Source organism: Ambystoma mexicanum, chromosome 4q, assembly GCF_040938575.1.
Source record: "Ambystoma mexicanum isolate Mex_15411 chromosome 4q, UKY_AmexF1_1, whole genome shotgun sequence".
Taxonomy (NCBI): Eukaryota; Metazoa; Chordata; class Amphibia; order Caudata; family Ambystomatidae; genus Ambystoma; species Ambystoma mexicanum.
In genome coordinates, this window is record NC_090928.1 from 94,087,922 (window position 1) to 94,110,772 (window position 22,851).

The 22,851-nt window shown below is 45.5% G+C and overlaps 1 protein-coding gene across 1 annotated transcript in view; it reads right to left on the bottom strand.

Moving 5' to 3' along the window:
* The window catches only part of SLC24A3 (solute carrier family 24 member 3), a 1,254,778-nt gene that overhangs the window by 843,400 nt on the left and 388,527 nt on the right, over positions 1 to 22,851 (bottom strand). The gene's annotated exons all lie outside the window — the stretch shown is intronic.

A 22,851-nucleotide genomic window follows, 5' to 3' on the forward strand; every position in this document is an offset into this window, starting at 1 on the left:
AAACTCCCCAGCTTCACCCCAGCTTCAAAGAAATATTACTGCACTCAAAGTCTATCTTTTTGACATCACCCAAGTTATAAAGTCCACCAGATGCCCAGTAATGAGAGATCAAACAACAGGGTCTCTTGCAACTGTTTCATTAACTTGTGATGTGAACATGAGGGCTTTGTAATGTACGAAAATGAAGTGTAAGATGTACCATGCCTCAGAAATGTATTTTACAATGATTGTGCTCATAAATCCACAATCATATGACCTAGAACCAAAAGGGAAAGGGTTATGACTGTGAGGATCTTTGCTACATAATGGGTCCAATTTGACCTATTACTACATCAGCAATCGTTGCATAAATTCAGGCTGCATATCCCCGCATTCGTAGAAACTATAGGAATTCAGAAATCCATGTTTCACTGATGTGCCATGTTGCTATGATGGGATCTGGAGTAAAACATTATTTTGAATTCATTCATGTCAGAGCATTCAGATCCCACCTTTTCACATATTCCAAAATATGATAAAACTATGAAAATTAAGGGTGTGTATTGTCTGGCTGTGTTTGCCTATTAAGAAAGCCAATGCAAAGATTTGACCAATCAAAAAGTGTAATGACATAGTGTGGGAATAATTCCCTTTATAAAAGAAGAAACACACAGGGCACAGGGGAGGATAGGATATTGAAAGTTGCAGGGAAGGAGAACACGTGCTCCAAACGGAAGCGTTCTGATCTTGGATGATATCTGGAGATGAAATGTATTTATTTATTTATTTGGTCTTTATAACACACCTATACATCGAATGGTGTTTCAAGGGCAAAATAGCATTGTCCATAAGGGAGCCTGAAGCGGATTGACATGAGGCAGACCTGCTTTCCTAGAGGAAAGACAGAGATCAGAGGGGGACATCTGATTGTGAATTCCTTGGGGATGCTTGAGGGTCTCTGCTGGCTCTGTGCCTTAAATAATTATTTAAAAGTGAGTATGAAAATCCCTCAATGTAATTGGACATAAGACTGCAATAAACATTTTTCTGCTAACTCCAAGGAGTGTGTGAATTGGGAGGTAAATTATTCCAAATAAAATGTTTGAGCATTTAAATTGAGGCCTGCCCTTTGCCTTCACACTGTATTCCAAACCAAACCAGATTTAAATTATCTGGGGTAAAGATCACATTTTTGCACAGATAAAGTGCAGCTCTTTGTAAAACCAAAGCCAACCAAATGAAATCCTCTAGATGTTCATAGGTGTAGCAGATAATACATTTGTGGAAGGGTTCACACTTCCACCTCTCAAGGATTGATTCATAATTTGTGACCTGCAAAAAATATAGATATTTCAAAAGACAGATTAGGAATGAAAGAAATGTTAGATGTGTAACTTCCATATCCACATAAAATATTGCCAGAGTGAATTGCGAAAACCTCCTCACTCATATCATCGCACCATAGGGGGAGGACAGTGCACCAGGGGGAACCAATAAGCATAGTAAATTGGGGAGGGTATTTATTCTTTTATTAGAAAACCATAATACTAAATTCCAATGTTGAATGCGAGAACCACTATGCTGTGCATTCTAAATGCATGTAGATCCTAGTGCAACCTACCAAAGTTTGTTTGTTTTCAATGCATGTGCTAGAAACCCACAGCACCACATCTACAAGGGGCGGGGAGGGGGGATTTATTTAAATTGGTTTTACATAAATGTTGTTTTTCCCTGTGACATTTCTCTGATACCAATACTTGTTTTTGATATAGGGAAAAATTAAATAAAATGTTGTTGATAAGCTGAGTTTTAATGAAATGTGAATTGCTTCATGTTGTTTATAAATTAGATTATCCTAGTAAGACTAGATACAGAAATGTAAGTAAAAGATGCATGGTGTGACTAAATGGTGTACTACATTTAGTAAAACTCGAAGGCTAATTCTTCTATCTAGGGGACCACCTTTCAAGGGATTTCATTTAAATGAAACAACATTGTCATTCTTAATACAGACTGTTTCTTGTTTGAGAGTTGTGGAGTGGGATTGTTTTTTGAGGGTGTTAAATTAGGGATACCCGCACAGTGATGGATAATACAGAAAACATCATCTTCATGAGGGGGTGATGGTTCTACAATCTGCAGATCTCAACTCCCTCATCTCGCTAGATGTTGTGAACTCCAAATCTCTTGATCTCTCACCTTTGACTATTGTGCTAGAGCTGCTAGGCATTGCGGTGTGAAATATATGGAACCTTCCATGTTGCATAACCCTGATTTGCAAATAGAAATGCATTTTCTGCATTCTAGTTGCCCTCACCGTCAAATGCTGGTGATTCATGGTATCTATACTTTGTCAGCATTTGCATCATTAAATAATACTAAAATAGCTAGTGCTTGATTCATTACTGCCTTAAATAAACTAGGCCTCATTATGGAGAAGGTGCTATAAATGCTATTGACAGCATTTGGTAATCACTGGAAGCAGTAAAATACTGCTCATTGTGGAAAGGGCTAATACAGCTCTGTGGTAATCTCCATTCTGCCACTTTAGTTCAGGCCGTAGATGCCTTACCAACCCCAGTAATTCCTCTTTTTTCACCCCCAATCATGGTAACAGAACAAATTCCAACCAGATATGTTCTCAGTTACAGCTGAAAATAAGGTCAGCGATGAGCTGGTGTAAAAAACTGGAAAGCAAGCTTGGGTATTGTGGCACGTGTGCTATGTTTCAACAGTAAACACTCTACTGAGGATTTAGAAGTGGCTTGTGCTGTTACGGTGTTCAGTGTTTGTTTTACCAGCAACACATTTTTCCACGGATGATACTTGTTTACCTGCTGCAAAATTCCAACCCTGTGTAGATTATTGCCCTTCAGAGTGTCATTCTCAAATAAGTGACAATTTAACCCTGGATGTCCTTCTTAAGTAATTTGGATTGTCGTGATCCACCATAAGAAAAGGTGTCTGTTGAAATTCAACACGTCACTGAATTGTTAATGGTTTATGTGGTCTCTGACAAGTGCAGACGCTGAAACGCTGATAAAAAGATAACATGGATTGCATAGAGACGTCAAAACATTGGAAATGAATGGTAACAGTTTATTTAGAAAGCAAAGCCTAACCTTGGAGGTTGCGATGGATGACGGCCAATTTAATTGTCTGCAGCAATGCAACGGCATTTAACAAGAGCGCTAGGTCATTATGAACCCTGTAGGAACTGCCAGCGTAGACATTATTGTCATTAGCACTCGTGACAAGCAGCAGGATTGTGATGCAGACTGTATATTCTAAAAATATGCTAAAGATTCAGAAAATAATTGATGCCCAATCCAAAATGGCCACCAGTGAGAATCTAAAAGTGGTTCCAAGTAGAGCCCCTTTCCATTAACGGGGTGGCCAACGTGAAGAAGTGGGGATGCCTGAGAGAACGTTCATTGGAGTGGCAGAGTTGGCGTGGGAGAATGGAAGAGGCCAGGCAGGTGGACTAGGGCAGTGGCTCAGGCACTGCAGGCATTGTGTGAGAGCAACCTGCTGTTGTGACAGCATCAGCGGGAAGTATGGAAACCCTAATTCTGCACATCACGATCAGTTCATAAACGTCTTCAGGGTGCTTTTGAAGTAATTGCAGTTTGGTCAGGTTTTTGTTGCTAGTGCCTAGCAATAGTATGTTACAGTAATCTAACTTAGAAATGACAAGCGCGTTGATGTGTTTACACATAGTAAGACTAGACTTTAGGTGGACCCCTAATGTTTTGACTTGATTAGAGATGGGGATGGGGGTACCATCAATATCGATATTGTTTGATCTGGTTTGTGCGACCTGCAATTGTTATCCTAGGCCCATCTGTTTTCTCACCCCTATTTGGTTGTGACACAATCCAGTCTCCTCATCCTTGTTGTCCTTTCTCTAGGCTCCCTCAGTTATCCTACTGTAGGCTTATATCCTCAGCCTGCTCATCCTCATTCTCTCTTTGGTATCGGAGGGTGTCCCATACTGCTCCTCTCCTCCCCAGGTCTCTGCCGCTGCACAAACACTTTGTGGCAGTCTCTCATTCCCTTCTGCTACAAAGTTAACCCCTTACCCACCGTTCAGGCATCCTGCTCTCCTCTTCCCTCTCTGCCCAGTGCCTCCCTTGTCTCTCCCTCTTCAAGATGGCATGAGACACTCAGATGCGCCTTCTAGCCCTGCAGCCTTCCCTCTGGCACACACACTCTGTGGCACTCTCAAACCTCCCACTCCCCATGCTATCCTCTGACCCACCATGCAGTCATCTGGTTCCTCACCAATGTTCTGGTTCACTGCCTTGCTCGTCAGTCGATGTTGGAGCAGTTAGCCTAAGAGTCTGATGACTCTTCTGCTTAGGCCAGACATCCACACAAACAATGCACACTGCCAACTTCCACTGCACATTAACTGCTGCTCCAGAAAACTCATAAAATATCTAAAACATAGACATCACATAGAGACCTACTTTTTCAGATATGCACAAAGCAACCTAACGATAAAGCACACTTGCCCTTCTCACTCTACTTCGACGCTAGTCTCCACAACACCTCTTGCAGATCCTGCAGCAGCAAGAGACCATGAAAATGGAAGTTGGGCAATAGAAGACCAAATAACATAAGATAACAGAACAAAGCAAAGAGTTCACTCCTTCTCCTGTGGGGAAGAGATCGGCCCAGCCCATGCAATGCAGGTAATGGGCAGCAGCAGGGAGAAATTAGTGTTGGATCTGCTGCAGTCCGTTGTCTATATTAGAACCTTTTGTGCCCTGACTGTCTGATGAGAATATATATCCTGCTGTGAAATCAAGGGGTCTGAATCAGGGCAGATGCTACAATAATGTAATTCCAGGCAATATGATTGGGGGCAACCAGAAGAGGAGACCGAGGAAAACATTTCCTCCATACAATACATTAATGGAGACATTTTGAAATAGCATGAACTGAATCACCTCTAGGGACGTGTGATTTTTGTAGATAAGGCACTTTGACGGATTGACATTTGGCAAGGGTGTAGAAGCCCCAGCCTTTTTGATTTTTATTAATAGTTTGATGTGCGTAATTCCATCTCTGAAAGGATACTCTGCTGATCAGAATTCCTTTTCATAAGCTTCATGCCAAGCCCATAGTCTGTATCTGTGCCCTGCCACATCAGTATGCTGATGTTCAGTGCCTGCTCTACCAGTGGCACAGAGCGGATTTAGAGGTTCAAGGTGCCCATCTCAAAGCTGCAGTGGCAGCCCGGTTTCTGCAGCACACAGGCTGCATTTCAGATATACATCCCTGTACCAAAATCATAAGTAGCGCAGGCTGGTTTCAGGGTAAACTATAAAGATAAGCTATGCCTAGGTTAAGGCATGATGTATGGTAATATTCATGATCATTTCAGCCACATTCAATTTGATATCACACATGTGTCAGCTCCTGTGAGCCAGCTCAGCTGTGGAAGGTGGTGTGTATTCTGACCAGACAGGCTGAGCCTGCCAGATGACAGGGAAGGAACCTGAATGGCCATGCCTTTTCTTTCATCTATTTGTGAGGGTATGTAACACCCTCCTCCAGAGACAGGTGCACCACAGGCAGCTGCCTTGGGCCCAGGCATCAATGGAGCTCACCCATTTAAAGGGAGTAGCCACACACCATGGTGCTGCATTTCTAAGAGCCCTTTGATCCTACTCAGAAGCAGGTGGAATCAGAGTACACATGAGGGATCTGTACAGTGAAGGAAGACTTCCACCATCGTGTTTCTCTCTGACTCTCTCTCTCTCCTTCCTGTTCCCTCCAGTTCCTCTAGACCAAAGCAGTTTGGGTGTGATGGCAGAGGGGCAAAGTCCACTTCTTCCAAGAATAGGGATTGGACCACTAAGGCAGGCTAGCTTAAGTTCAATCACCTGCAAACTTAAAAGAAGGGATCTCCCACCACTTCTTTAATTCACTCTTGAACATAAATGTGAGGAAACGTTAATTGGCCCTATGTTGGGAGAGTTGATCCCTTCAAAGTCCTCCACCAGTTAGTTGAAGACTGAGCATCCAAGGCAGAGGTGAGCTATGTCCCCTAACCATTGCCAGGGACCATTGGGGCTGACCTTCTGCTGGGACAAGACCTGCCCCTCTGCCAGCCGCAATAGTACCCATGACAGTACCCATGACCTTGCCGCATTGTACGACTGCTTAAGTTGTGGACCAGCATCCCTAGTGCTTGGGAAAATGGGAAGAAGGACTAAATCTTATCCTTGAGCACTTGGATTGGAAATCACAGCAACCAGAGGACCGAGACAGCCAGGAAACATGCGTTCCCACCATTGAACTAATTTGAGACATGATTCTAGCTTGTTCGATGCCTTCAAACCCACAGGACCCTTCAGATCTGCTTTTGGCATGCTACCATCTTGAACTGCCATTGCTCGTGTTCAAACCTGTTTGGCACTGTGCCACCGTAACTGAGTGAGTCATTGCTTCACTCAAACTGCATGTTCATAATTGCATCTGCTGCCGCTCGAACCGCCAGCATCTTCGCTGTTGATTGGCATTGCCAGTGAAACCCACCCTGGTGGCCCAACAAGCCCTGACCATCGAAAACTGCATCAAAGCACTCAAACCAAACTGTGTAACTAGTCTCCAGCATCTTTGATGTCAAACTGACTGTCAAACTGACCCTGGTGGCCCTTATGGTCTGCCACTCGTCAAGCGCTCGATCGAACCGATCCAGCAGAACCACGCATCCAGTCTCAAGCATCTTCACAGTCAAACCAACTGTCGAAACGACCCTGGTGACTCTTACAATTAGCCCTTCTCAAGGATCATGTTCAAAACACAATGAACCTTTTTTTGAACCCAGCTCGACACCACTCACCTAGAACAATGTAACGGCTCCTTTTGAATCACTGAACTGCATTCTTTAACCTGTTTGCCATTGCACCACACCAGCTGAGCACATTGTTTGCTTGGCTCGAACCTGAAGCTCATGGTTGCACCTGCCTTCTACGAGCAGCAGTTGGCCAGACCCTGGAGGAAATTTCGAACTGTGATCTTCGATCACTGCACTCGAGCCGTTCGACTCGAACCGTGTATTCAGCCATGTTACGCTCACCTGACTCCCACGGAGGCGCTGGCCTGGTTCGCGCTGCTGAGACCTCTTCTAAGGTGATGCGCAGAGTTCAGAAGATGGACTGGACCAGGCCCCCCCAAATCTGGCTTGTCTGGCTCGCAGAAGTATCCTTCTGTAGGTGAAAATAGGGGATTAACTGTCTGCGGGGTAATGCAATCGGCCTCCAACTTTCCCCTCTCACCCTCCTCGAAACCCTTCTGTGATTTCTCATAGCGTCTCACCTTAGGGTCTGGAAGGACGAACTTTCCATCCTGCTTCTGATGTAGGGGCGCGTTGGTATCCAGTTACTTCACTGGATTTTCGGATTGGTGAGAACCAAACTTGCTTGGCTTCCAGGTAAGGTTTTTGATAAGAGGTTCCCCTTGTGTCCATGCATTAATGTACTAATGCTAGTGTCTTTTTCCCCATAGGGGCCGGGGTACGGAATGCCGGGGAACAGGCACCGACCCGAGATGAGAGGTGAAATCCTTGTAGAAATCAGGTAAGTCTTTAATGAGCGTTTTTTGGTGATGTCTTTTCATTCGCTCATTAACGCTGATGTCTCTTTTTCCCCTTAGGGGCCGGGGTCCGGAAATGCCAGGATGCGGCGCGGACCCGAAATGAAGAGGGAATGAATCAACAGGTAAGTCTTAACATGGAGATTTAGCTTTCCTTATTCCCTTCTCTCTCTCACCTTTTGTTCTGGTCTTTTTCTCCCTAGGCGCTGGGGCGTGACTGCGAATCCGGATGATCGCTGCTGAACATGGAGGCGACCTGTTAAGGTGAGTGGAATGCGGCGCTGCAGCGATCGACGCGATCTGCTTTTAAATTAAAGTCTTCCTTTTCAGGATTGTCGGCGAGATGTCTCCGGGATGCGGATTTAGCAGGTAAGGACTTTTCCTTCTTCTGTTCTCATCTTCTCTTCCTTTGCAGGTGATCGAGGATGCTGGCAGGCGTGGCAGAAGACAGGATGAAGGAGCAGACATGGTGAGCGTCCAGCTGCTAGATGCAGAACAAGGCGAAGCATGTGTGGCTGTTCGGGTTGGGTTTAAATAGCTTTGGAAGAAGTTCCAGGTATGTATCCTTCCTCCAATCAGGTATGTATCCTTCCCCGACCACGCCCAGATGGTAAATTAGTCCCACAGGTAAAGTAGTTCCTTTCAGGCCTCAAGGAGGCCGGGATCCTGCAGCATGGTCTGCATCAGGTAAGTGCACCCAAGCACTCCCATAATGAGCCTGGCGCCTATGGCGTCAGGACTGATGTCTTTTATGAGCCTGGTGCCATAGGCGCCAGGACACTGTCCAAAGGGCCCCTATATGGGGTTGCTGGGTCCTTCCTTGGGGACTGGATGTCCGCTTTCAGGGATGCAGGGCTTGAACCGGCTCCCCTGGAGCGGGCATCATGACAGCACTCCCCCACAAGGCCCCTCCCAAGGTTGTTCCCTCCGGGGGTTTTTGTTTGTCTGGGAAGAGTCAGTGGAATTTCCTGACTAATCGAGGTGCATACACATGGTCGCTGGGTTCCCACGACCTCTCCTGAGGTCCGTACCCCTTCCAATCAATTAGGTAGAACAGTTTTGACCTAAGCATTTTTGAGTCTAAAATGTTCTTCACTTCTAATTCGGGCTCCCCATCTATTAGAATAGGTTCTGGAGGTTTGAGTAGTCGGGTTCCGGGTACCACTGGTTTCAGAAGTGACACATGAAAAACAGGGTGAATTTGCATACTACCTGGTAAATCAAGTTTAACAGCCACTGGGTTAATTATTGCCGTAATAGAATAAGGTCCCAGATATTTTTGGTTAAAAGTTCGAGGCCCTTTGAGTGGTAAATGTCTGGTAGCTAACCACACTTGATCCCCAATCTGATACGGAGGTGCTTCGCTCCGATGTAGATCAGTATTCTCCTTGTATTTTCTCTTGGCTTGTTGTAAATGCGTAGTTGCCTCTTTGAAGGCTTGGGTATTTGTAGAATGCAGATGTTCTACTGCAGGCATTCCGAGGTTCTGAGGTGAGTCAATGTTTGAGGTTCGAGGGTGATGCCCAAACAAAGTATAAAAAGGACTGTGGCCAGTTCCAGAGTGTACCGAATTATTATATGCGTATTCGGCTATCCAAAGAATGTCTTTCCAGTTGCTTTCAGATTGCTGTAACATACACCGTAAGTACTGTTCAAGGGTCTGATTTGTCCTCTCGGTCAACCATCGGTCTGAGGGTGGTGGCTGGTCGATAATCTTACGTCGATCTGCGCCATTTGACAACATTTGCGCCAGAAGTGGGAAATGAATTGGCTTCCCCGATCAGAGATTAGTATAGATGGGGATCCATGTAGCCGAACAATATTTTCGAAGAATTCTTTGGCTAGGACAGAAGCTGAAGGTAAACCTTTCAAAGGAATAAAGTGGGCCATTTTGGAAAACAAATCCACAATTACCAGAATAGTATTGTACCCCGAACAAGGAGGCAGGTCCGTAATAAAATCCATTGATAGGGTGTGCCAGGGTGCTGGTGGTATGTCTAGAGGTTGAAGGAGACCGGCTGGTCTTTTCTTTTGACTTTTATTTTGGGCGCAAACACCACAGGACATCACAAAAGATTTAACATCTTTTCGCCAAGAGGGCCACCAAAATTGTTGCTTCACCTTTTCCTCTGTTTTGGCAATACGGGGGTGTCCCTCTATTAATGTATCATGATAACCGGCAATAACTAGTTTGTGTAATTCCTTATGTGGCAGGAATAAGCGTCCTTGGAAATAAGTTAAACCATTGTCTATGGTAAAGTCTGATCCCTTTTGTATCCATTCCTGTAAGGTTGTAGGGTCCAGGAGTTGTTTCACTCTGGCTTGAATGTCTTCAAGCGTCTGTAACGAAGTCATGCCTAGAATCCTCTGTTCGGGAATTATTGGTACTGGTTCTGAGTTTGTATCAGATTCTCCCATACCAATTCAGGATAAGGCGTCTGCTTTGCCATTCTTGCAGCCAGGTCGATAGGTAATCACGAAATCAAATTCAGCGAAAAACAAAGCCCATCGGAGCTGCCGTGATGACTGAGCCTTGGCGGTTTTCAAATACTGTAAATTCCGGTGATCAGTGATCACTGTGATGGTAGGTCGAGCGCCAAGCAGATAATGCCGCCAGGCTTTAAAAGCGGACTTAATGGCTAACAGTTCTTTGTCCGTGATTGCATAATTAACCTCGGGTGCCGAGAATATTCTGGACCAAAATGCTACGGGATGCAGTTGGTTGGTTTCGGGATCTCTTTGGGACAGGACAGCTCCCATGGCTAGGTTGGATGCGTCAGTCTCGACGACATAAGGGAGATCTGGACGCGGGTGTTTCAATATAGGTACGGAGGTAAACTTAGCTTTTAAATCCTGAAAGGCCTGCTCGGCTTCTTCAGACCATTCAAAACGTTTATTTTTCCTCAAGAGTGCAGTAATGGGTTGTACCACACTTGAAGATTCCGGGATAAACCTGCAATAGAAATTGGCAAAGCCGAGCATGCTTTGAACCCCTTTTACAGAGCTATGTGATGGCCATTTGAGGATGGCATCCACTTTTCTTGAGTGCATTCAGACTCCTTTGGGTGTCAGGATGAAACCTAGAAACTCGACTTCTCTGGTATGGAAAACACATTTCTCCAATTTAGCAAATAGTTTGTGTTGGCGCAGTTTTTCAAGTACTGCCCTGACGTGTTTTCTGTGATCAGATTCCGAAGAGGAGTACACCAGAATGTCATCGATGTATACGACAACACAAACATCGATGAGTTCCCAAAGGACATCATTCATGAAGTATTGGAAGGCATCCGGCACGTTACACAATCCGATAGGCATCACCTGGTACTCGAATAATCCGTATTTAGTACGGAAGGCAGTTTTCCATTTGTCGCCTTCTTTAACTCGTACCAGATGATAAGCCCCCCGGAGATCTAACTTGGTGTATATGCAAGCGTACTTCACCTGGTCAAGGAGTTCGGGGATCAGAGGCAGAGGATAACGGTTTTTAACCGTTATCTGGTTCAATGCGCGGTAATCGATACAAGTTCTAAGGTTGCCTTCTTTTTTGGGCACCAAGAAAAAAGCCGAGGATGCCGGGGACTTTGACGGGCGAATAAAACCATTAGCTAGGTATTGATCCAAATATTGTCTCAAATGCAGATTCTCAGGTTCGGTAAGGGCATAAATCCTGCTACAAGGGGGTTGTGCACCGGGCACCAGATCGATTTGGCAATCGTACTATCTGTGAGGAGGTAACGTGTTGCCCTGTTCCTTTTGGAAGACGTCCTGAAAGTCTTGGTTTTCCAGAGGTAGTTTCATGGAGGCAGAGGTTACAGATGCTAGATTAATCTTCAGGTTTTCTGGATAGCAGGTTTGTGTACAATCCGGGAAGGTTATTCTCTTAGCTCGCCAATCAATTCGAGGATTATGTGTCTCTAACCAAGGGATTCCAAGAATAACCTGAAACTGTGGAGCCTTGATTACATCAAACACAACACCCTCCCGATGGCCGTCGGAACCAATAAGAGTCACCTCAGTAGTGGAATGTGTTACCGGTCCAGAGGCAATTTCAGTTCCATCGACTGTGGTGATGACATCTTTGCTGGTTTTAGGACAGAGAGGGAGGTTAATCCTAGAGACCAATTCACGATCCACGTAGTTTCCAATAGCCCCACTATCGATGTATGCCTTTATTGCATGCAACCGCTTATGCTGTTCTGGATCTACGAGAACCATTGGCACAATGAAATGCGAGGTCTGAGAATTAGTTTTCAAGCTCGGCAAGCGGACCCCTACACTTGTCGGGCAGAGTCATTTTCCGAAACAGAGTCTTCATGGTTTTTATCAGCAGCTCCAACCGCCTTTCGGGGCGGTTTTGCCGGGCAATCTCGTAGAAAGTGTCCAGAATTCCCACTATAAAGACATCATTTTAACTGCCGCCTCCTTTCACGTTCCTTTTGAGTTAAGGGTCCTTTAACCCCTCCAATTTGCATAGACTCAGAGACATCAACTCCCTTGGGATTAGCATGGGTCTTGACCAACACCTGTATCTCAAACCTGGACCGATCTGCTTTTCTGTTTTGAAGTCTGTGATCCAATTGGACCACTAAGTCTATATACTCTGTGCATTCTTGGGGTGGATTTACAACTTGGGCCAAGACATCTTTAAGTTCTCCGCGAAGGCCTCGATAAAACAACGTGACTCTTTTATCCTCTGGCCATCCCGTTTCCACAATGGGTCTATTAAAGGTTGGAATATAGGATAGGAGGTCCTGATTGCCCTGTCACAGGGATAGAAGTTCGTCATCCAGAGCCTGCCCCTGAGAGTGTCGAGCAAATAACCTTTCCATGCTTGCTTGAAACCTTTGAAAATCACAGAGAATCTGGTCATCTTGAGAAACCAGTGGAACTGACCAATCGGCAGCGCAGCCGCTGAGATATGACAATACAAAGGCTACCTTGGTCTGATCATTAGGGAAGGCCCCAGGTCTGCATAGGAAGTGCAAACAACACTGATTCATGAATACGGCAAATCGTTTGGGGTCCCCAGCAAAGCGTTCGGGTGGGGCCAGCGGCATGTTTCCAGGTAGATTAATCTGCACAGGGTTACTGGAAACCACAGGAGCTGGGTTCCCTCCGGAACCGGGTAGAGGAGTTTGCCCAGCTTGACCTTGCAAAAGCTGTCTGGCCAGGTCATCAGTTCTTTCCTTTGATATTATTAATTCCCTCCTGAGGGCATTAGTCTCTTGATGAGCGGCATGTACTTCGGCCCGTAATTCCCCCAGTAATTGGGCCAACTGATCAGTCTCAGAACTTTCCATAGCGCCTGGGTGGGAATTTGTAGGAAGGCTTCGCGTTCTGTTACGCTCACCTGACTCCCATGGAGGCGCTGGCCTGGTTCGCGCTGCTGTGACCTCTTCTAAGGTGATGCGCAGAGTTCGGAAGACGGACTGGACCGGGCCCCCCAAATCTGGCTTGTCTGGCTCGCAGAAGTATCCTTCTGTAGGCGAAAATAGGGGATTAACTGTCTGCGGGGTAATGCAATCGGCCTCCCACTTTCCCCTCTCACCCTCCTTGAAACCCTTCTGTGATTTCTCGTAGCGTCTCACCTTAGGGTCTGGAAGGACGAACTCTCCATCCTGCTTCTGATGCAGGGGCGCGTTGGTATCCAGTTACTTCACTGGATTTTCGGATTGGTGAGAACCAAACTTGCTTGGCTTCCAGGTAAGGTTTTTGATAAGAGGTTCCCCTTGTGTCCATGCATTAATGTACTAATCCTAGTGTCTTTTTCCCCATAGGGGCCGGGGTACGGAATGCCGGGGAACAGGCACCGACCCGAGATGAGAGGTGAAATCCATTAGAAATCAGGTAAGTCTTTAATGAGCGTTTTTTGGTAATGTCTTTTCATTCGCTCATTAACGCTGATGTCTCTTTTTCCCCTTAGGGGCCGGGGTCCGGAAATGCCAGGATGCGGCGCGGACCCGAAATGAAGAGGGAATGAATCAGCAGGTAAGTCTTAACATGGAGATTTAGCTTTCCTTATTCCCTTCTCTTTCTCACCTTTTGTTCTGGTCTTTTTCTCCCTAGGCGCTGGGGCATGACTGCGAATCCGGATGATCGCTGCTGAACATGGAGGCGCCCTGTAAAGGTGAGTGGAATGCGGCACTGCAGCGATCGACGCGATGAGCTTTTAAATTAAAGTCTTCCTTTTCAGGATTGTCGGCGAGATGTCTCCGGGAAGCGGATTTAGCAGGTAAGGACTTTTCCTTCTTCTGTTCTCTTCTTCTCTTCCTTTGCAGGTGATCCAGGATAGTGGCAGGCGTGGCAGAAGTCAGGATGCAGGAGCAGACACGGTGAGCGTCCAGCTGCTAGATGCAGAACAACGCGAAGCACGTGTGGCTGTTCGGGTGGGGTTTAAATAGCCTTGGAAGAAGTTCCAGGTATGTATCCTTCCTCCAATCAGGTATGTATCCTTCCCCGACCACGCCCGGATGGTAAATTAGTCCCACAGGTAAAGTAGTTCCTTTCAGGCCTCAAGGAGGCCGGGATCCTGCAGCATGGTCTGCATCAGGTAAGTGCACCCAAGCACTCCCATAATGAGCCTGGCGCCTATGGCGCCAGTACTGATGTCTTTTATGAGCCTGGCGCCATAGGCGCCAGGACACTGTCCAAAGGGCCCCTATATGGGGTTGCTGGGTCCTTCCTTGGGGACTGGATGTCCGCTTTCGGGGACGCAGGGCTTGAACCGGCTCCCCGGGAGCGGGCATCATGACAGCCATCAACTGCTTCATTAGCGAGCCACTGCTGTTGGCCCGCATGATCCTCAATTACTCGTACTGCAACACATTTCAGCTCGACCCCAGCTCGATGCCTGTTCCCCATCTGGAACAATGCCGCCAATCCATTCAAACCTAATTCAAACTGCTGGAACAGCTTCCAAAAGCCTTGTTCGCCAAGCAACCTAAGAAGGTACTGTTGACTCTTAACTGCTCTAGAAACGAATTAGGTCACTAAATCACTTATGTTCATTAAACATAACCGTTTACAAGAATATTGTGGTTTTCACTTCCATTACAGCCCTGATTCATTACCCAGGGTGCTGCATTGTGCTATCTTTGCTTATTCTCTGTTTTTTCCTCCGCGGTGGGGTGTGTGTACTGTTTGTCTATTTGGTCATTTTGCAGATGGGTTTTATTAAAGTTTATCTATTTTTCATAGAATCTTGATTGGTCATTCACTTTATTTTGGACTGTTATGCATTGCTGTTTGGATCGCTACTGAATCCCATTCACATCCCTCTTGAGACTACAGTCTTCCCTCGGCCCACGTTAGCACAAAAGGCAAAGGAGGTATATCTTTTACCTGTGTCTGTTTTACCTTTCTGGTTGTGTTGGCTCTTGGTTTCTAGCATTGTGAGGACTGAATGGGTATTTTATTCCCTACTCATCCTGGTACATCTACATGGCAGAGTTCAATTCGTCACAGGCATATCTGGGTAAAATTCTTCATCCAGCAACACAAGGTTTGGTTAAGCAGTGAAGCTGCCATGTTTTTAAACCACTCTGCAAGATAAGCACTTGTCTACATAATGTCTGAGCTTTAGTTGGTACAAATATTTAAGTTTTGGCTTTCAAGAACTCCAAAAATATTGACTGGTATGGCTTACTTGAAAAGTGCAAAGAAACGTTAGACACTGTGCGAGTCCAGTTATAAAATCACACAAGTTGTAGATTTTTATACCTTTCAATGGACTAAGCGAAAAATCTAAGCAGAGATGGAACCAAACATTAGGTCACGAAATCCCACAGACCTCTTCATCAGATGTTGCAGAGTGAAATGATTTGTAAAGGAAAGCCACAGCAGACATTCTCAAAATGGAGAAAAAAGAACATTTAATTCGCTGGAGGAACAGAATGAATAGAATGTGGGCCCGGAATTGCTTTCTCATATAAAAGACCATACATACTCCTAGAAGTAGGGGACACAAGATGTTGAAAGCAGTAGACAGTCTGAGAGTTGCATTTAACAGAGAAAAAGGAGAAAAACAGATTATTTTCAGATGTAACCATTAAGTTAGGTGCAGGCAGCCTTAAGGCGGGCCTTGCTATTTTCCTAAAATGATTGATGTTATTTTAGGCGTATTGAAGTGAGAGATTGGGAAACAGGGTCAGTTTGTACTTTAATCATACAGTGTTTTGCAGCCTTTAGGAAGCCTGAGGGCGTTTTAGTGATTCCATGGGAGAAGCTAAAGCTTCCTGCAAAGTGCAGATATCAAAGGATAAAACAAAAGAACAATGTATTCATTCTTACAGAAAGTGGTCTTCAGACTGTGGGGGGGTGCCCTCCCACTCCCATCCCCGAGGGGAACCATGTAGATGTCCAGGGTAGGCTTGTGACACTCTATCGAAATATACAGGGAGGTGACTGCTTCCAAGCTTGTCCTGTAGGGGGCCCTGCCAACAATATTTTTACTCAGAGGGGGCTGGCATGAGAAATGTGGAATCCACTGTTATTGAAGCATGTCAGGGCCAATGAGTGTCAATGCTACTTGATTTTCCACCCCCTCAATGGGGTACAAGTCCTAGAATGCAATGTAATGTGAGCCTGAAAAATCTCCACTATTGTACACCACTATACTTTCAGCACTAAAAGGCCCACAATAAAAGAATTGTCACGATGAGCCCACCTTCCTACAGTAATTGTTTGCCGCAAAATTCAAACTTGTATTTCATGATGTTTCGATTAACATGCAAGCAAATCCTTGTTTATGTGTCATTCTAGCAGACACTGTGGTTATACACCAAGCTTTTGAACATTTAGAAACACTTTAGTTGTCTTACAAATGGAAGAAGACACACATTTGGAAAGTAACAGACTTGGTGTGTAATCTGGACATGATAGCCTCTGATCAACTTTGGGCAACTATCTATGTGGCACTAATGCAAGTATATATTGGCACTGTATATTTCACATGGAAAAGAATTACAAGCGATATTGTTTTATGAATATTTTGTTTAATGAATTAGAAGTATATGTGATATTGGGCCTCATTACAAGTCTGCCGGTCTGGAATTAAGGGTGAGGGTAGCAATGTACCAGCACCCATTCCGGACTGGTGGACTACAACTATGCCTGCCGGAGCCTCTGCGCCCAGCAGGGTCTGACCTGCTGGGTGCATCACCCCTGGTAGGCACAGTTTTCACTGAAGCACCGGCACCTTTAGCCGTCTCCCCCTTCCCATAGAGTCCTCAGGATATCCACGGCATGAGATCCCAGGCCGCCAGGACTTGTATGTTCCGGTGACACCGGGATCTCAGGCAGCGGAAACGGTGTTACAGTGTTACCGCCAACCTCGTAATGAGGCCCATTGTCTTAATGATTATAGATTGATGAATTGATGAATTGTAATTATGTTTTCATAATGGTTTAGATTAATTGTAATGTAATTTAAGTGATAAAACTGTGCATAAGGTTTTAAATAACCATAAGCGCAATACAAAAATTTGAAAAAAATAAAAAATAAGTAACAGGAGCTATCTGTAGGCATCCAAATGGAAACGTCCCATCACATTTTTAGTCTCCTGCATTAACACATATGAAAAAGCACTGTGGATAGCAAAGCATGTTTGAAAGGAGTAATTGTTAGGCAATTGCTAAGCTGCTTGTCCCCCACTGATGTCCACGTCCCAGACACTCCTTATCATTGCAATCCTGCACTCATCAAAAACCTCTGCTAGCCAGTGAGGCTCCATGAACGATGGCCCGGCATGTCAGGGGCTGCAGGGGTGCGGCAGGGGGTGTGGGGGTTCCAAGCCCAGGTTGCCCTATGGCGAGGCAAGCTTGCCACAGAACTGGACTGCACACTTGGCTTTTGGTTGTAAGTGCAACATCCTGTTTTCCAATGGGGGCAAAAAGCAGGTAACAGGAGCATTACATGTTATTTTGCCTGTGAAATAGGGAGGAAGCCCATGACTTTTAATACAATGTTTTTTTTTCTTTCTTTTTCATTTGGGGTGCCACAAAGTCAAATAAAATCGTGCTCCACATACTGTTGTTGTCTTGCGCTAGTCGAAAAAGAAGACCCCTATTTTGCCCTGTGACTCATCACATCCACAAGATGACACACATTTTCCATTGCGCCTTTTTCCGGTGGCCTCAGCCCCGTCGTGAATCCAATGTCTGCAACGCGGGAACGAGCGTGCCATGCGCCGTGGGTACAAAACCTCGACAGGCCCTCCCACGGAGCACCGTGCCTCGCTGGCTCCCTGCTGGGGTAATGCATGCAAGCGGGAAAGGTGGTGTCTCCGGCATCAGTTCAGCCAGAGAGGAGGGAGGAAGGAAGGAGAGAACAACAGGAACTACACGGGGGATGACTTTTCAGCACTCTCGCACTGCACCAATGGGCTGTTTCATTGGACCCACGAAAGCGCACCTTGGGCGATTATTATATCCTGCCAATGGAAACGCCTCTAAAGGACGGGACATAGTGCCTCCAGGGACCATATTGCAGAAGCTTTGCCCAGGGGGAGTGCCAAGTTGCCTTTTCTTAGCACTAGAAAAACTATTGTGCTTCTTTAAAATATGTGTTTGTCCAATGCATATTTTCACCAGAGCAATGCTTGCCCTAGTACTTAAAAGAAATGTTATTTGCCGAAAAGCAAACAGGTATCTGGTAATATTGTCCCCATACATAATGTGCCCATACATAATGTCGCCGGGAAAAGCCATTGGAGACTATATATATGGTGACATTATGTTTTGGGACTGGTTGTGTGGATGTTCCCTGCTCCCAATGTTAAAAAAACAAACAAATCGGGAGTTGTGATGGTGTCCCCGGCATGTTCAATGTTACATTGTCTCTGCTAACAAACAGCAACTTTTTGGTTGGGGGGAACTTTTTGTTCAGGGACATTGTTACGTGAAACCTTCAAACAACGACCTGGTGCATCGAACAGATTTTGTTTGCACTAGAACATTCTTTACCTTAGTGCAACTACCCTGTAAAAGTGCCCTTGCACTAGTGCAACATGACTGCAATCAGGCCTGTGTTTTATATATAACTTCATACCCGCTTTCTCCTTTTTCTAAGAGCTGTACATTCCTGAAAGCGCTTAACTCAGCTATCCTGACCCCTTTCCAGTGCATTTTTACACTGCTTTTGAGATGTTCTTAAATTATATTATGGGTCCTGCATACATGGATATAGATTTGCAATTTAAAAAAAAAAAAGTGAATCCTCCGGGTCCAAATCATTAGAATATTGCAACATAGAGAACCAATCAAAAGCAACCGAATGCAGTCTGTAACTACGAGCGGAAGACTGCTTCGGAATCGTGCTCAAAAGAAAAAGCTCAGCTACATCATTGGCAACTAATAGAGGAGGAATAGCTGGTGGGAGAGTGAGGGAGGACATGTAGATGGTAGACGCAGCTGCCAAACGTATGTGAGATAACCGCATTACCCTATTTGTATTTATTAAATGTATAGAGCGCTTTAATGCAAAGCGCTTTCACAATGCTACTTATTGGGTGGTTACAGACGGTTGCAACCAGCGCAACCCAGCCGTACTAAACGAGGTGGCAGCTTCCGCAGATATTCCCTTGGACTTCCAAGCAAGCAAACAACTGCAAGTAATGTCACCCTGTGGTACATAATCCTGCACACCCCTCTTGTGTCCTGCCCATAACCTGTCAAGCAGGATGACATGCGTAGTCCGGACCATGAAGGATGGGTGTACGGACTGTCACCATTTAATTGGGGCTAGGAGTACTGTGGGTTACTATATATAATACCCCATGACCTCTACTCCCCCCACCTTATCATCCTTAAGAATTAAAGATTTAGCACGCAGTAAGTGCACATCAGTCTTAGTGCCAAGACGAGTATGCTCGTCCTTTTTGCATAGACTTACATAATAGCCTGGCACTTAAGGGCTTAAGTAACACATAATTGCATACAAACCGGTTGCCATGCCACACTGCAGGATGCATGTACTGAATTTAGAAGAACGAAGAACCAGCTTGCAGGACTTCTGCCCAAACATCAGCCAAGATAAACCTCGCTAACGAGGGACAGTATATCCGTGCACATGTCCGAGCAGATGCTCATACTCACACAGATGTTCATCAAGGGCACACTTGGAGCCTGAGCGCATACGCCTGCCTCCACGCCAGTAGAGATTGGCTTGACTGTTCCGGGAACATGAACTGAGGTAACAAAGGCAGATGGGATGGGGCGACTGATGGAGAATACTGATGCCTTCTTTCTCAAAGCGCTCTTCTATATGCCACAAATAGCGGCTCCATTTTCCTGACAATAAGCTTGTGGATTTTTAAGACCAGGCCAGATCCAGTGAATGAGTTGTGACCCAGGGCATGAGGTGGTAGCCAGAAGACTTGCTATCCCAGGCCTGGTTGACACCAAAGATGGAAGAGAACTTGGAGCAGAAAGCCTAGGCTTTGCCTCTGGGCACAATATCAGGTAGACATTTTGAATAGGGCTCAGAAGATGGGCCCAAGGAAGAGCGGCTGTGCAAGGGTTTCCAGAACATGGATTCATGCGCTTCCATGAGGCCAGGGACTGTGCCGGAGATGCAGAAAAAGAAAGTGAAATGGGCAGGCAGGGTTATAAACAATAAGGAGGAAGCACAAAGGCCTGGCCCTTTGGGAAACCCAGGAATTGTCTTGGTCGGCAGATCATCACAATCAGTAAGAACTGTAATAAGGTGGGAGACCAGAGGTAACGTCTAATAACCTACTTATCAGCCGTCGCTTGTAACACTGGCCATTAAATTGGTTGATGGCCAATGACTAATGTTATTCACTGACAGTGCGGACAATGATACCAAATTTGTCTCAAATATCATATCCTATATAATATACATTTTACAGCAGTCCAGTGCAATCTTGCATTACCGAGTAAACATTCAAATTTCATAAATGTATTCCAATAGCACATGTTTGCGCCGCGGCCATTTTTACAGCTGTGCGCATGCCTGGTGCCCACAGGCACTAAGCCAGTATGCTCTGTTTTAGAATATCTCGTCCCAGCGTCAATCGGAAGCCTGTCTCTGTGTGCATAATGTGCAAGTCAAAAGCTGGATTAGCTACGCTTTCCCCAACGGCATAACGCCGCAGTTCAATCGGAGAAGACGAGGCTACCCACGAGGAGCAGCTTTCAGGAGACAAAGTGCGTATTTCTCCTCAGGAGCAGGAAAGACATCTGGAAGGCAAATGGCCAGTGTTTTGTTGTGCGCCACTTAGGAAGGAAGCCGAAGAGCCACATTTCTTGGAAGTAGGTCTGCGTTCGTTCTCTGCCGCTTCAACAACAGCGGCGGCTCTTGCTTTTTAGCCTCTAGGCTGCTCCGTTTGTGCAGCCCACGTGCCAGAGTTAAGTCTTTATTTTTGATGGGTTCTTTTTCATTATAATTTGGAGATACCGGTTTGAAAAACGAATTGCTCAGGTTTAGATGTAGATTTTTCCTCGTAATGATAGTATATGGGTGTATTTACTCTTGGGTGGATTTGTGTTTTGAGATGCGTAAGTGAAATGCGTACCTTGTGCTGGCGTAAGACTTTACTGAATTTACATGCGCATTTATCTTTTGCTGCTGTTTTGTAAAACTCCAACGTATTGTCTCACGGCCATTGCCCAATTTGAGGGGTTTCCAAGGGGCACCAGTTGTCATATCTGTCGTCTTGTGAAGTGACACTGGAGGTGGTAGACAAATTACAACACCCCATAGCTTTTGGCTGGTTATTGCCCTCAGGTTGAATACCAGTGAGTTCCACATCCAAGATCCTTGCATCCTGATGGTTTAACCCCAGGTTTGTTGGACCGGAAACTGGACTGGTCACTCCATGGTCTGTTGCATGATAGTCTGTTTACCTGCTACACAAAGTCCTAAACTTGACTCACTGTTTGGCCGGGAGGCAGTGCAGAGTCTTCAGTGTGGGCACCTTTAGTACCGAGTAGTGCCAGACCGAAGAGGGTGACCTCACATTGGGCATAATTCCTTTCTGTTAGACGGTCACCACCAGTTCCAGGCATGCGGTGGTGGAATCTATGCACCTTACCCATCTCTCTAGGCATTTGGGCTCTCCATAGTTTTACATATTTGTTTATACCAAATTATCTTTTTTAATATTTAAACCCCAAATTAAATGTTCTTAGGGTTTCTGTGGAAAGTACGCAAATGATAGGTCGTCCATCATTGTTTGGTTAACTATGAAAGATCTATTACTGAGAACTCTTTTAGTCCAGTCAGACACTTTGTTATGCGACCACAACTTCATGCCAGCCATGAAGCAAGTGAAGTGCATAGGAACAAAAATTCCCTATTTCTCTCGCTCGCTCACTGACTTCAGGAATTCGACCATCTGCACAGTGGGTGTGCGCTTGTCTGGGCTTTTTGTGTACTTTTACGAGAAATTGAGTGATGGTAGATGAACCTCTAGAAAATGTGTGGGGCTAATACGCAACATTTTCCTATGCTGACCTGGTGCTTTAATCAGGAGCCACAGAGAGCTCACTTAACCAGAGACCCTTTGAATGCAAGATGGATGGAACTTAGTATTACATGTTTTCACCCCTTTACCTTTTCTGCTGCAAAGCACTCTGGTTATGACCTCAGGCATATGGGAGATTGTTGGTGGGGACCCATGATTGGTTAATGAAAGTAGGCGTAGCCTACACCAATCGCTGTGGCACATTTGTCTTTAAAAGAGGACTGCGCCACTCTTTTGGGCAGATCATCTGAAGACTTCGGAAAGAGTAATAAGAAGAACTCAGCATTGGTTAGTTAAGGTAGGCGTAGCATGCACCAATCACTGTGGCCCATTTGGCTTTTAAAGAAGGCTGAGCCCCTGTTTTGGGCAGATCATCTGAAGACTTCTGAAGGAGTAACAAGATGAACGCAGCATTGGACCCTGGCAGAGGGTACAGTATGCCTTATATCTTCCACCAGTGAAGGAAGGCCAGGATTTCCGAGAGGGAAGCAATATCCCTCCCCTAAACATCCCCCAGGGAACAGAGGTTGATACTGAATCCAGAGGACCGTCCAGCAGAACCGGTACCCAGCCAGCACAAAGCATGCACTGCTAGGCTCTTCAGCAAGCTTCCTAGGTGGGAAGTGACAGAAAGACATTGAACCAAACCAAGGACAAGGCAGTTGCCTGAAAGACTCTCCTCAGTTTTGGGCAATCCCGTGAAGAAGCTAGCAGTGCATCAACAAGCCAGTTGAGCCCCTCAAGCTGCAACCGACTGCACCGCTGACTGTTGTTAGGC